The sequence below is a fragment of the Manis pentadactyla genome, chromosome 13, assembly GCF_030020395.1.
Source record: "Manis pentadactyla isolate mManPen7 chromosome 13, mManPen7.hap1, whole genome shotgun sequence".
In the NCBI taxonomy this organism is placed as follows: Eukaryota; Metazoa; Chordata; class Mammalia; order Pholidota; family Manidae; genus Manis; species Manis pentadactyla.
In genome coordinates this window covers 77,176,434-77,192,655 of record NC_080031.1, presented here as the reverse complement: position 1 = coordinate 77,192,655, position 16,222 = coordinate 77,176,434, and positions in this window count along the sequence as shown.

Genomic DNA, 16,222 nt, shown 5'->3' with positions numbered 1-16,222 from the left:
TGTAATGGGGGCTTTTTTGTAATGGCCAAGTGTCATGATGAACCCAGGAAATAGCACCGTTGACATGAGGCACTTACTGAATGGGTGTTGTAAACATATTGTTACAGTGGGACAGTGTGGTGCACAGGTGGTCTCGCCTCCTTGTCCTGGAGAGGGACATACCTGGGAAATCTCTTTTCAAGAGGAAGAAGGTAAAAACACTAGGAGAAAGTAGTCTTCCCTCTATGCACTTGCTCCTTTATTTTCTATTTAATTGTGTGCTTAAGAGAGAAAGAAATACTGCATTTCTCCACTGTAAGATGAATGATCTTCATTCTGACAGTGTGAACAGTAAGGACCATTGTTTCATACCTGGGCCAGGCTGTCCACACAGAGCTTCTAGGGTCAATAAGAACTGGATGTAGATCTACATGACATGAAATGATGCAGCAGTAAGGGCACTAAAAATATAGGAAACGTTAAGTAACCTATTTTCTAAGCCGTAGGATCATTTTTGTGGATGACCAGGTTATAGCAACTATATTGCATTTTGTTTAATAAAAAACACTGCCAATTAAATTTTCTTTGAAAAACGAATAATATTATGTTATTACTCATATCCTCCTAAACTAATTTTGCAATGAGGAAGTCTAGACTTTTTTAAAACCTATATATATATATTGCTAAAGAAATTTTGCTAGCCACCGCCCAAAATATACCATAGTAATAGTGTTCCACTGACATCTTTGTTTTCTTCCATTTGTCTGAAGAACATTCTGCACTGACAGATCTATTGCTGTTTCCAAATGACTAAGAGAGTACATTAATAATATGATACATCCCCTTTACATGATTGGTAAAATTTGAAAGGGATATATGTTTGAACTAAGGAGAGAACTCTATCTAATAAACTAGTCAAGTATGTTTAATTTGACTTAATTACTACAACTGCAAAGAGTTTTCCCAGAGTTACCTTTATGTCCTTGTTTTTAAGGCTGTATGTGATGGGATTTACTGATGGAGGAACCACTGTATAAAATATAGACAAAACCATGTCTACAATGGACTTCAATTTAGAGGCTGATTTCATGTAGACCAAGGCACCTGTTGAAAGAAACAAAGTCACAACAGCCAGATGAGGGAGGCAGGTGGAGAGGGATTTGGACCTGCCCTCCAAGGAGGAGATCCTTGAGACAGCAGAGAAGATGTGCACATAGGAATATAAAATAGAGATGGAACAAGCTAGTAAGATACTTGCAATGAATACAGTTACTGATACTTCACTTATGTTCATTTTAGAATCTGAGATCAAAATAATCTGAGGGATATCACAAGAGAAATGATGGATCTTATTGGAACTGAATGTTATGGAAAAAGTTGCTGCCATGTGCATGTCTCCAATCATCCCTGAGGTGACATATGAAGCAACAACCATCTGCCCACAGGCCCCCTTTTCATAATGGTCTCATAGTGCAGTGGATGGCAGATGGCCACATAGCGGTCATAGGATATCACTGTGAGGATGAATAATTCAGCAGCAGCAAAAGTCACAAAGAACAGCAGCTGGAAAACACATTCGAGGAAGGATATATTTTTCCTATTTATCAGGTAATTGAAAGCAAATTTTGGGCAGTATCAGAAATGAAGCAGAGATCTATGAATGAGAGGTTCTTCAGGAAGAAGTACATGGGTGTGTGAAGCTGAGGATCCCAAGTAATGAGCGTGATGATGAGGCCATTTCCTAACAGGGCTGCCAGGTAAGGCATGAGGAACAGGATACCCTGCAGGGTTTGCATCATTGGGTCCTTATAGAATCCCAGGAGGAGGAACTCAGTGATACCTGTATAGTTGATCATTTTATCCAATACTGTGGTCCCCAGGAGTGAACTGTGAACTGTAAACAAACATATACAATAAAGAAAATGTTACCTAGTTGTGTTGATAGACATGTAAGTTATCTGTAGTGGCCATTTCACAATGTGCAGTGTGTTTGTGTTTGTCAATAGCATCTCTTTGTTGTTATAAGTTATAGACATTTGTCAATTGTCTTAAATCCTGCATACCTGTTTCATTATTTCCTAACAGGACAGTTTTAAATTAATTTATTTATGTGCTAAGAAGTTTTTGAGAAACTTTATAAAGGAAACAAAATGAGAAATGGACAGGTGTCATTACATCAAACTAAAAAGCTTCTGCATAGCAAAGGACACCATCAGCAGAACAAAAAGATATCCAGCAGTATGGGAGAATATATTCGTAAACTACTGATCTGATAAAGGCTTAACATCCAAAATATCCAACGAACTCATTTGCCTAAACATGCAAAAAACAAACAACCTAATTAAAAAATGAGCAGAGGAACTGAGCAGACACTTCTCCAAAGAAGAAATAAAATTGCCAACAGGCACATGGAAAGATGCTTCACATCACTAATCATCAGGGAAACGCAAATCAAAACTGCAATGAGATATCACCTCATACCAATTGGTATGGCCACTATCCAGAACATAAGAAGTAACAAATGGTGGCAAAGATGCAGAGAAATAAGTACACTCCAACAGTGCTAGTGGGAGTGTAAATTGTTGCAAATGCTGTGTAAAGCACTATGGAAGTTCCTCAAACAACTGAAAATAGAAATATATTTGGCCCAGTAATCTCCTAGGAATTTACCTGAAGAAAACAAAATCCCTGATTCAGGAAGATGCATGCACTCCCATGTTTATTGGCGCTGTACTTGCAGTAGCCAGTATGGAAGGAACCTAAGTGCCCATCATTAGATGAATGGATAAAGAAATAGTACATATATACAATGGAATGTTATTCAGCCATAAAAAGGAACGAAATCCTGTCATTTTTAACAACACAGATGGATGTAGAGGGTATTATGCTCAGTGAAATAAGCAAGGCAGAGTAAGAAAAATGCCGTGTCATTTCACCTTTATGTAGACTATTAAAAAAAGGAAAAGCAGAAGGAACAAACCATCACTAGATTCATAGACTCTGAGAAGGGTCTAGTGGTTACAGTGGGGGAGGAGTTCGGGTGGGCAGTGGGTGATATTGAGGAGGGTAAAGAGGCACAATAATTTGCAATGACAATGTAAATCGGTCACAGCATGAGAAATATAGTAAATTATTCATAACATCATTCTAAGTTGATAGTAACCACATTAGAGTGGGTGAGGATTTAATAATAGAACCACTGTGTTGTGTGTTTGAAACCAAAATAACATTGTATATCAACAATACTTCAATAAAGAAAGATTTGGCATTGATGATGTTCATCATCAACATTGGTTGCTGAAGATATTAAAGTGGTTATTTATTAATAATTGTAATTAGAAATACAAGCAAGAGAGTAAAGTTCCAAGACTACTGTAATCTTACAGATGAAGAATTAAGACACGAAGTGTGGACACAACTCACTCTCCACCCCAGTGTCAAGGCTGGGCAGTGATTTCTTTGACTTCTATGCCTGCCTGTTTTCTGCAAAGACACCCTGCATAGAGAGTTCCTGGTCAACAGTAGGGAATCGATGTAGCTTAGAAAATAATTAAAAAGTTAGTTTTTTTATCCTAACTTTAATTATCATTAATTAGAAAATAAAACCAATTCTTTGATTGCTGCTAACAGCTTCGTCTGAGTAGTTCCAGCCATTCTCCCTGGATGGAAAGGGTGTGGTTATATGTGTGCAACTTGTGCACTTAAACGTTGGTGAGTGAAGGGGAAAAACAGGACAATATTGTCTCAGTTAGAGGCTTGTTTAACTTTACAAGGATTTATAAGTAGCATTTATTATCAATTAAATAGTATTTATACTTCCAGAATAATTTCTTCCCAGTTTATTTGCTTACTACAGTCTGGGTCTAAATGGCAACGATCCACCACCTATAGTTTCAGCTGTTACCTAACGTCTGGGAATTCTAAGTCAAAATTCCAGGGGTCAACAAAATGTACACTTTCTCTTCCTTTAATCATGGTCTAAATATGACGACCCATTGTTGAAAGATATAGTTCCTGACTCTGTTTAGTTTCTGTGCCTTAGTTCTCAGATGTATAATACAGCAAGTCCTTCCTCACCTCTCAATTGTTTAATGAACTCTGAACAAATACCAAGGGAGTTAATTTCAAAGATAATTCTTAAGGAGGTGTATGTAGGCAGAAGTACTAAATACTACAAGTTCCTGTAGTGTATAAGAGAAGATATTTTACTTTTAGTTTATTATAAATTTTTTACTCTTTGGCAGAAAAAAATTTGCAATTCTTATTATACATCAATGAGTTGTTTATAATTTGGTAAAATGACTTCATCTATACCACATTCCTAATTCTACTTTTCTATTTGTGTGCATATATGTGTATGTGTGTGTGAATGCATTTGTGTAAGTCTGCATGTGTTTTCCCTTATGCTCTGTTTTTTTTTTTAATTTATTTTTAATTTTGTTATGATAAATCTAAAATTACATGAAGAACTTTATGTTTACTAGGCTCTCCTCTATGCCAAGTCACCCCCACAAACCCCATTACAGTCACTGTCAATCAGCATAGTAAGATGTTGTAGAATCACTACTTACCTTCTGTTATTGCACAGCCCTCCCCTTTCCCTCACCCCCCACATTATACATGCTAATCATAATAACCCTTACTTCTTCCCCACTCTTATTCCTCCCTACACTCCCATTCTCCCCAGTCTCTTTCCCTTTGAAAACTGTTAGTCCATTCTTGGGTTCTGTGATTCTGCTGCTGTTTTGTTTATTCAGTTTTTCTTTTGTGCTTATACTCCACAGATGAGTGAAATCACTTGGTATTTGTCTTTCTCTGCTTGGCTTATTTCACTCAGCATAATACCCTCTAGCTCCATCCATGTTGTTGCAAATGGTAGGATTTGTTTTCGTCTTATAGCTGAGTAGTATTCCATTGTGTATATGTACCACATCTTCTTTATCCATTCATCTACAGATGAACAATTAGGTTGCTTCCATTTCTTGGCTATTGTAAATAGTGCTGCGATAAACATAGGGGTTCATCTGTCTTTTTCAAACTGGAGTGCTGCATCCTTAGAGTAAATTCCTATACGTGGAATTCCTGGGACAAATGGTAAGTCTATTTTGAGCATTTTGAGGAACCTCCATAGTGCTTTCCACAATGGTTGAACTAATTTACGTTCCCACCAGCAGTGTAGGAGGGTTCCCCTTTCTCCACAACCTCACCAACATTTGTTGTTATTTGTCTTTTGGATGGTAGCCATCCTTACTGGTGTGAGGTGATATCTCATTGAGGTTTTAATTTGCATTTCTCTGATAACTAGTGATGCGGAGCATCTTTTCATGTGTCTGTTGACCATCTGAAATTCTTCTTAGGAGAACTGTTCAGTTCCTCTGCCTATGTTTTAATTGGATTATTTGCTTTAGGTTTGGTGAGGTTCATGAGATCTTTATATATATTTTGGATGTCAACCCTTTATCGGATCTCTCATTTATGAATATATTCTCCCATACTGTAGGGTATCTTTTTGATCTATTGATGGTGTCCTTTGCTGTACAGAAGTTTTTCAGCTTGATATACTCCCACTTGTTCATTTTTGCTTTCATTTTCCTTTCCCAGGGAGATATGTTCATGAAGAAGTCGCTAATGTTTATGTCCAACAGATTTTTGCCTATATTTTTTTCTAAGACTTTTATGGTTTCATGACTTACATTCAGGTCTTTGATCCATTTTGAATTTACTTTTGTGTATTGTGTTAGATATTGATCCAGTTTCATTCTCTTACATGGAGCTGTCCAGTTTTGCCAGCATCATCTGTTGAAGAGACTTTCATTTCCCCATTGTATGTCCATGGCTCCTTTATCGAATATTAATGGACCATATATGTTTGGGTAAATGTCTGGACTCTCTAATCTGTTCCACTGGTCTGTAGCTCTGTTCTTGTGCCAGTACCAAATTGTCTTGAATACTGTGGATTTGTAGTAGAGATTGAAGTTGGGGAGTGAGATCTGGTGCATGTTATTCTTTCTCAGGATTGCTTTGGTTATTTGGGGTCTTTGGTGTTTTCATATAAACTTTTGAACTATTTGTTCCAGTTCGTTGAGGAATGCTGTTGGTAATTTGGTAGGGATTGCATCAAATCTTTATATTGCTTTGGACAGGATGGCCATTTTGATGATATTAATTCTTCCTAGCCAAGAGCATGGGATGAATTTCCATTTGTTAGTGTACTCTTTAATTTCTCTTAAGAGTGTCTTACAGTTTTCAGGGTATAGGCCTTTCAATTCTTTGGTTAGGTTAATTCCTAGGTATTTTATTCTTTTGATGCTATAGTGAATTGAATTCTTTTCCTGATTTCTCTTTCTATTGTTTCATTTTTAGTGTATAGGAAAGTCACAGATTTCTGTGTGTTAATTTTTTATCGTGCAACCTTGCTGTATTCCGATATCAGTTCTAGTAGTTTTGGGGTAGAGTCTTTAGGGTTTTTTTATGTACAATACCATGTCATCTGCAAATAGTGACAGTTTAACTTCTTCTTTACCAATTTGGATTCCTTGTATTTCTTTGTTTTGTCTAATTGCCGTGGCTAGGACCTCCAGTACTATGTTAAATAACAGTGGGGAGAGTGGGCATCCCTGTCTTGTTCCCGATCTCAGAGGGAAAGCTTTCAGCTTCTCACTGTTCAGTATGATGTTGGCTGTGCGTTTGTCGTATATGGCCTTTATTATGTTGAGGTACTTGCCCTCTATACCCATTTTGCTGAGAGTTTTTATCATGAATGGATGTTGAATATTGTCAAATTCTTTTTTGGCTTCTATGGAGATGATCATGTGGTTTTTGTCTTTCTTTTTGTTTATATGGTGGATGATGTTGATGGATTTTCGAATGTTCTACCATCCTTGCATCCCTGGGATGAATCCTACTTGGTCATGGTTTATGATCCTTTTGATATATTTTTGAATTCAGTTTGCTAATATTTTATTGAATATTTTTGCATCTACGTTCATCAGGGATATCGGTTTGTAATTTTCTTTCTTCGTGGGGTCTTTGCCTGGTTTTGGTTTTAGGGTGATGTTAGCTTCATTGAATGAGTTTGGGAGTATTGAGTATTCCCTCCTCTTCTATTTTTTGGAAAACTTTAAGGAGAATGTTTATTATATCTTTTCTGTATGTCTGATAAAATTCTGAGGTAAATCCATCTGTCCCGGGTGTTTTTTTTCTTGGGTAGTTTTTAAATTGCCGCTTCAATTTCTTTGCTGGTAATTGGTTTGTTTAGATTTTGTGTTTCTTCCTTGGTCAGTTTTGGAAGGTTGTATTTTTCTAGGAAGTTGTCCATTTCTTCAACGTTTTCCAGCTTCCTAGCATATAGGTTTTCATAGTAGTCTCTAATAATTATTTGTACTTCGGGTGGGTCCGTTGTGATGTTTCCTTTCTTATTTCTAATTCTGTCGATGTGTGTTGATTCTCTTTTTCTCTTAATAAGTCTGGCTAGAGGCTTATCTATTTTGTATATTTTCTCAAAGAACCAGCTCTTGGTTTCATTGATTTTTTTCTATTGTTTTATTCTTCTCAATTTTGTTTATTTCTTCCCTGATCTTTATTATATCCCTCCTTCTGCTGATTTTATGTCTCATTTGTTCTTCTTTTTCCAATTTTGATCATTGTGAGGTTAGACTGTTTGGGATTGTTCTTCCTTCTTTAAATATGCCTGGATTGCTATATACTTTCCCTTAAGACTGCTTTCACTGCGTCCCACAGAACTTGGTCTTTGTGTTGTTGTTATTTATTTCCATATATTGCTGGATCTCCATTTTAATTTGGTCATTGGTCCATTGAGTATTTAGGAGTGTGTTGTTATGCCTCCATGTGTTTTTGAGCCTTTTTGCTTTCTTTTTACAATTTATTTCTAGTTTTATACCTTTATGGTCTTTAAGTTCGTTGGTAGAATTTCCATCTTTTTTACTTTACTGAGGCTCTTTTTGTGGCCTAGTATGTGGTCTATTCTGGAGAATGTTCCATGTGCACTTGAGAAGAATGTGTGTCCTGTTGCTTTTGGGTATAGAGTTCTATAGATGTCTATTATGTCCATCTGTTCTAGTGTGTTGTTCAGTGCCTCTGTTTCCTTACTTATTTTCTGTCTGGTGTATCTGTCCTTTGGACTGAATGGTGTGTTGAAGTCTCCTAAAATGAATGCTTTGCAGGCTATTTCCTCCTTTAGTTCTGTTAATGTTTGTTTCACATATGCTGGTGCCCCTGTGTTGAGTGCATATACAGTTATAATGGTTATATCCTCTTGTTGGACTGAGCCCTTTTTCCTTATATAATGTCCTTTATCTCTTGTTGCTTTCTTTGCTTTGAAGTCTATTTTGTCTGATACTAGAACTGCAAGACCTGCTTTTTCTCCCTATTGTTTGTATGAAATATCTTTTCCTATCCCTTGACTTTTAGTCTGTGCATGTCTTTGGGTTTGAGGTGAGTCTCTTGTAAGCATGATATAGTTGGGTCTTGTTTTTTATCCATTCAGTGACTCTATGTCTTTTGATTTGTGCATTCAGTCCATTTACATTTAGGGTGATTATCAATAGGTATGTACTTATTGCCATTTGAGGCTTTAGATTCGTGGTTACCAAAGGTTCCAGGTTACTTTCCTTACTATCTAAGAGTCTATCTTAACTCACTTAGTATGCTATTACAAACACAATCTAAATGTTCTTTTCTATTTCTCCTCCTTTTTCTTCCTTCTTCCTTCTTTATATATTCAGTATCAAATTCTTACTTTTTGTCTAACCCTTTATTGACTTTGTGGATAGTCAATTTAATTTTGCATTTGCCTCACAGTCAGGTGCTCCACCCTCTCTACCATGGTTTTACTACCTCTGGTGACAGCTATCCAACCCTAGGAATACTTCCATCTATAGCAGTCACTCCAAAATAGACCACAGAGATGGTTTGTGGTAGGTAAAGTCTCTCAGCTTTTGCTTATCTGAAAATTGTTTAATCCTTCCTTCAAATAAAAATGATAATCTTGCTAGATAAAGTAATCTGGGTTCCAGGCCCTTCTGCTTCATGGCATTAAATACATCATGCCACTCCCTTCTGGCCTGTAAGTTTTCTGTTGAGAAGTCTGATGTTAGCCTGATGGTCTTTCCTTTGTATGTCATCGTATTTCTGCCTCTGGATGCTTTTAACAGTCTGTCCTTATCCTTGATCTTTCCCATTTTAATACTATGTGTCTTGGTGCTGTCTTCCTTGGGTCCCTTGTGTAGGGGGATCTGTGGATCTCCATGGCCTGAGACACTATCTCCTTCCCCAGATTGGGGAAGTTTTCAGCAACTACCTCCTCAAAGGCACTTTCTATCCCTTTCTCTCTCTTCTTCCCCTATAATGTGAATATTGTTCCACTTGGATTGGTCACACAGTTCTCTCAATATTCTTTCATTTTTAGAGATCCTTTTTTCTGTCTGTGCCTTAGCTTCTTTCTATTCCTCTTCTCTATTGTCTCCTACACAGTATCTAACCTACTTTTAATACCCTCCCTCCATCATGTTCTTCAATAATTGGATCTCTGACCTGAATACATTCCTGATTTCTTGTGTGTCTTTCTGTACCTCCATTAAAATGTTGACGATTTTTATGTTTTTGTCCCAGAGCACCCAGATACGGATCCTTGCTTTCCAAAAGCAGCTGGAATCCCAGTATCCCCAGGAACTCTGCCTGTATTAACTTTACAACCCGGTAGTCATGCGTGTCTCATGAAAGCATCATGAAATGTAGGTTTGTACTCCTAGAGCAGATCTCCAGAGCTAGGGATTCAGCAGTCCCAGACCTTCCACTCCCTCCCTGCTCCGTTTGTCTTCCTCCCACCAGTGAGCTGGGGTGGGGAAGGGGCTCGTGTCCCGTGGAGCCATAGCTCCAGTACATTACCCCGTTCGCTGAGGTCTGCTCTTTTCTCCAGGTGTGTGCAGTCTGTGCAATCCTCTTTCCTGTTACTCTCTCAGGATTAGTTGTGCCAATTATATTTTCTAATTGTATCCAGTTTTAGGAAGAAACCTCTGTCTTTCCTCTCATGCCACCATCTTTGTATGCTCTGATTTTAACTCCAGAATTTTTTAAATTTTATCTGGGAGAAAACACTTGCAATTTTTAAATTCAAATAAAATTAATTTTAGAAGAAATAGAGGTTTTATATCAGAGTCTATATATCTAAAAGTGAAAGTATCACACTTAACCATTCAATTGTATAATATGTGAGGACTATAATCTCTTTTTCTGTCATAATCAAGGACAGTTTTGTCCTCCCCAGAGTGCTAAGCAAGTTTTACTCACATGGTGATTGTCCATTAAGCTCTGAAAATCTGGGATATAAAGACTACTTCAGTATGATGACTTCACATGTGCCGTGAACTCTCCAATCTTTATATATTCTCTTCACCCAGGAAGATTTGTTTCATCTGATGTCATAAAGACAAGCAGCAGGCTTCATGCTACTTCAGGACTGGGAGAACTTGGTTATCCTGTCAGTGAGATTAGAACCACTTAAAACTCTCTAAGAAAATGGTGAATGATTGCAGCTCTGAGGCTGTGATGTGTCCTCAAGAAGACCCAGGGGAGGAAGAGGTGAGAGAAGAGAGACCAGCATAGGGGGCTGTAGTTTGGGGAACTGGGAAATTTCAACAGATTTTCATCAATTTCCACTGGGTCTAATTCAGGAGAAAGTATTTCTTCCATGATATTGACTGTGGAGGAGGGAACGTGCTCAACAAAACAGCTCAACATGAAGCTCAGAATTCCCCCAGAGATTTCCCAAGAAATCCCTGATGCTGAGTTACCTAATTAATCATTTCTTTATCTGAAGTGGAAACCTACCCTATGAGCCATTATAAAATATAATTTGTCTGCAACAATACTTTTTATAAATAATAGTTATCTATCAGGTCATTAATATATCTTTACATCTATGCTTGCACAGACATATACATGAAGTGAATATTCACAATACGTGGACTATACTAAATAGTTCATTTATACTAATTTCTGACTCCATGGTACCGACTTCTTTGGTTTTATATTAAAACTGCTATTGTGTAGGGGTTCTTTAAAATTCCCTTATATTTCAGTAACAGGTATTTAGATTTTATAAATTAGAATCTAGTGCTTAGATACAACTGGCTTTGAATGTCTAGCAAGATTAACATGGGTGTTCTTGAGCAAATATTAATTTCATAATAATGTAATTATTATTTCCTCTTGCTGAAGTATTTATTTTACTTGTTTTGGTCTTTTACATTTTTCATTAAAGATGAAAACCAAAAATAATAACTTCAAATATACAATGTGTATGAATTGCTTAAAATATTGTACAAATCACATAAAGAACATAAAATTAAATTCCAAACACATTATTCTGAGGAGGAAATGCACCATTTAGGTACCCAGAGTCAACTTTCCGAAGTGTACAAATGTAAACTGAGCATATCAAATATACAACTACTATAAAGAGAAGGGTGAAGACATTGAGAAATAATTGGAAAAGAACAACTATTTTTACCTTAGCTTTTGGTGTGATGCACAGAGAAAAACATCACTAAGACAGATGTCAAGGAGTTCACAAAAAATATTTTCTATTAGGAGTTTTAGGATTTTGGGTTTTATGTTCAGGTCTTGAAATAATTTTGAGTTAATTTTATGTAAGATGCAACATAGTGGTCCATTTTTATTCTTTTTCATGTGGCTGTTCAGTTTTCCCAACATAATTTGTTGAAGAGAGTGTCCTTTTCACTATGTATTTATTTGGCTTACTTGTAAGTGAAGTAACTATCTTGTACATGTTGATTTCCAGGCTCTCTATTTTTTTCCATAGACATATTTGTCTCATATTAGGATACTGCCATACTGTTTTGATTACTGTAACTTTGTAGTAGACTTTGAAATCAGGGAGCATGATGTCTCTAAATTTGTTCTTTTTCAAAAATGCTTTAGCAATCTGGGTTTATTTGGGTTCATACAAATTTTAGGATTGGTTGTAGTAGTAAAACATGCCATTATAACTTTGATAGCAATTGGATTGAATCTATACATGCTTTTTGTAGTATGGACATTTTAACAATATTAATTGTTCCAATTCATCAGCATGGAATATCTTTACAGTTATCTGTGTCCTTTCAAATTTCTTTCCTCAATGTCTTTTAACTTTCAGTACACAGGTCATTCTTATGGATTATGTTTTTTTAATTATGATGCTTTCATTTGCAAATGAATTTGTTTCCTTAATTGCTAATTATAATAGCTTTGATCAGTTTATGGAAGCACAACTGATTTTTGTATATTAGTATTGTATCCTGTAAATTTATTTTATTTACTTGTTTGCTCTAATTGTTTTCTGGTGGAGTATTTAGGGTTTTCTATATAAAGTATCATGTCATCTCCAAAGAGTGAATGTTTTACTTATTTTCCAAGTTGGATGTCATTTATTTATTTATTTTTCTAATGGCGTGGCTAGGAAATTCAATGCTATGTGTAATGAAAGTGGCAATAATGGATATTTTGATTTGTTCCTGCTTAGAGGAAAAGCTCTGAGCTTGTTATTCACCATTGATGTGATGTTCACACTGAGTTTTTTATACATGGCCTTTATTATGTTTGGTTATTTTCCTTCTATAATCATTTTGTTGAGTTTTTGTCATAAACATGTCTAATTTTCACAAATGTTTTACTGCATCTATTGAGATGATCATGTGACTTTTGTTCTTCATTCTGTTAATGTGGTGTACCAATGTGATTGATTTTCAGTTATCATGCCATCCATGGTTCCTGGTAATATTTATTTGGGGTTGTGCATAACCGTTGAAATACACTGACTTCATTTTGCTAATTTTTATTGAGGACTATTACATTTATATTCATCAGGATTTCTGGCTTTTAATACTATTGGTGTCTTTGGTTTTAATAGGGTAATCCTGGCAATGTAAAATTAATTTGGAAGTGTTCTTTCCTCTTAATTTTTTAGGATTGTTTTGAGAAGGTTAATACTGATGCTTCTTTCAGTGTTTGGTAGAATTCACCTGTGAACATATCCAGTGCTGTGATTTTGTTTCTTACAAATTTTTAAGATTTGTTTTTCAAATTAATTATTGTAATCAGCGTATTTGTATTTTCTCTTTCTTCGTGATACAATCTTTGAAGTTTTAATGTAACAAAGAAGTTAGTATTTCTTCTACTTTTTCCAATTTGTCTTCATAAAATTGTTACTAGTAAAGACTGATCCTTTGCATTTTATGGTATCAGTTATAACGTCCTCTTTTCATTTCTAACTGTGTTTATTTTGACATTTTCTCTCTCACTGTCTCTCTATTTTGGATTATACTGCCTGGTCAATTACATATGTGGTGCATCTTTTCAAAGAGCTTGTTGTTTGGACAGTGATCTCTTTTATTGTTGGTTTTTGCTATTTAATTTATTTTCACTATGATCTTTATTATATCCTTCCTTCTACTAACTTTGGGCGTTACCTTTTCTGTAGTTTACATGTAAAGATTGGTTTTTCCAATGTTTCTTAGTTTTTGAGTTAGGCCTACATTGCTCTGAATTTTCTTCATAGAAATTATTTGGCTGCTTCCTATAGATTTTTGAAAATTTTGCTTCTATTTTTATTTGTCCCAAGATATTTTTTAATTTCCTTCTTGGTATCTGTATTATCCCATTGGCTGTTTAGTTGCATGTTTAGTGTACTTGTGATTGTGTTTTTCCAGTCTTCTTTTTGTAATAGGTTATACTCTTGGTGTAGAAAAAAAATGCTGATATGATTTTAGTCATCTTGAATGTATTAGACTTGGTTTGTTGTCTATCATGGGGCCTATTCAGGAGAATATCCTATGTGCAATTATAAAGAATTTATTTTCTTTAGCTTTGATGATGTGCCTTGTATATATCTATTATGTCCATCTAATCTAATTTCTCTTAAAACCAACCTTTTTTTTTTATCAACATTAAGTCTGAATGATCTCTCCATTGATGTAAGTGGAGGTACTAATATTCCCTACTATTATGTTACTGTCAATTTCTCCCTTAATGTCTATAATATTGCTTTATATACATAGGTGCTCTTATACTGGGGGCACAGAGATTGCAACTGTTATTCCCTGCATTTGGATTGTACCTTTTCTCACTTTGTAATATCCTTGTATGTCTTCTGATAAAGTATTTGTTTTAAAGTATTTTGTCTACATATTGCTACTCCAGCTTTATTTCCAGTTTTATCAGTGCCATTTATTAAAGAGACTGTATTTTCCCATTGTATACTTTTACCTCCTTGTTATATTGACCATATATATGTGTGTTTATTTCTATTCTCTTTATTTTGTCTCACTGATCTATGTATCTCTTCTTATCCCAGCAGCATACTGTTTTGATTACTGTAGCTCTGTAGTAGAGTTTGAAATCAGGGAGCATGATGCCCCCAGATTAGATCTTCTTGTTCAATATTGCTTTGGCTGTTCACAGTCATTTGTGATTCAATGCAAATTTTAGGATTGTTTTCTCTAATTCTGTGAAAATGCCATTGTTATTTTAATGGGCATTGGATTGAATCTGTAGAATGCTTATGTTAATGTGTACCTTTTAACAGTTTGAATTCTTATCTGTGACATGGAATATCTATTTATTTATATCTTTAATTTCTTTCATCAGTGTCATAGTTTTGAGAGCACAAGACTTTCACCTCCTTTTTTAGGGTTCTTCCTAGGTATTTTATTCCATTTGATACAGTTCTAAAAGCAATTGGTTTCTTCATTTCCCATTCTACTAGTTTGTTATTATTTTATAGGAGTGCAAGAGATTTCTGTATATTGATTTTGTGTCCTGAGACATTACTGAATACATTTATTCTAATATTTTTTGTAGAGTATTTAGGGCTGTCTCTCATATCATGTCATCTACCAATAGTGACAGTTTCATTTATTTTCCTTGTCTGGTTGCTGTGGTTAGGACTTTCTGTACCATGGTGAATAAAAGTTGTGTGAGTATATGTCCTTGTCTCATTACTTATACAAGAGGAAGAGATTCCAGGTTTTTGCACTGCATATGATATTAACAGTGGTTTTGTCATTTATGGATTTTATTGTATTGCTGTATGTTCCTTCTATGTCCATGTTTTTGAGATTTTTTATCATGATGGATTTTGGGATTTTCAAATGCGTTTTCAGTTTCTATTGACATGATCATGTGTTTTTATCGTACCTTTGATTATTGTTCTATATTTCATTGGTTGACTTGTGGATATTGATCTCTCGTGAAACTTTGTAGGAAATAAAGCTCATTTGGTCATGGTGAATGATAATTTTGTTGTATTTAAACTTTTTTGCGATTATTTTATTGAGAATTTCTACATCTCTGTCAGGGATATTTGTCTATAATTTTCTTTTTTTGTAGTGTCTTTTTCTGGTTTTGGTTATGCTGGAATTGTGGAATGAGTTTGGAAGTATTCCTTCTATATTTTTGGAATTGTTGTAGATGGATAGGTATTATCTCTTTGTTAAATGTTTGGTAGGATTCACCTGTGAAGTCATCTGCTCCTGGAATTTTTTGTGTGCATTTTGAATACCAATTCATTTGTTCTACTAGCATTCAATCTGTCCAGATATTCTCTTTCTTCCTGTGTCAGTCCTGGAAGACTGTATGTTTCTAGCAACTTAACCCCTTCTTCTAGTTGTCCAACGTATTGGCATATATTTCATAGAATTCTCTTATACTCTGAATTTTTGTGGTGTCAATTGTATCTGCTCTTTCATTTCTGATATTTATTTTATTTCTCCATTTTTTTGATGGGTGTAGTAAAAGTTTCATAAATTCTGTAGGTATATTTTCAAATAAAGTTTTAGTTTCTTTGCTTTTTCTTTTTTCTTAGTCTACTTTTCATTTATTTCTGTTCTGATCTTTATTGTGTCCCTCCTTCTATATAGATAGGTCCTCCAATTGGTGCATAAATATGTAGAATTGTTATATCATTTTGATGGATTGATGCCTTTATAATTTTGCAATGCCCTTCTTTCTTGTTCATTTCCTTGTTTTGAAGTCTATGTTGTCATATATAAGCCTGTGTTGTTTAAGCAGTTCCTCTTAGATTGATGGGGTTTGCTCATTGTTTCTCTATATTTCTTGTTGTAGCTTTAAAAAGTAAGCAAATTTAAAGTAATTCCACTCACTATTACTTAGGTTATAATTACTGCTTCTTTGTTTAATTTAAGAAATATTTCCTAACTACAAG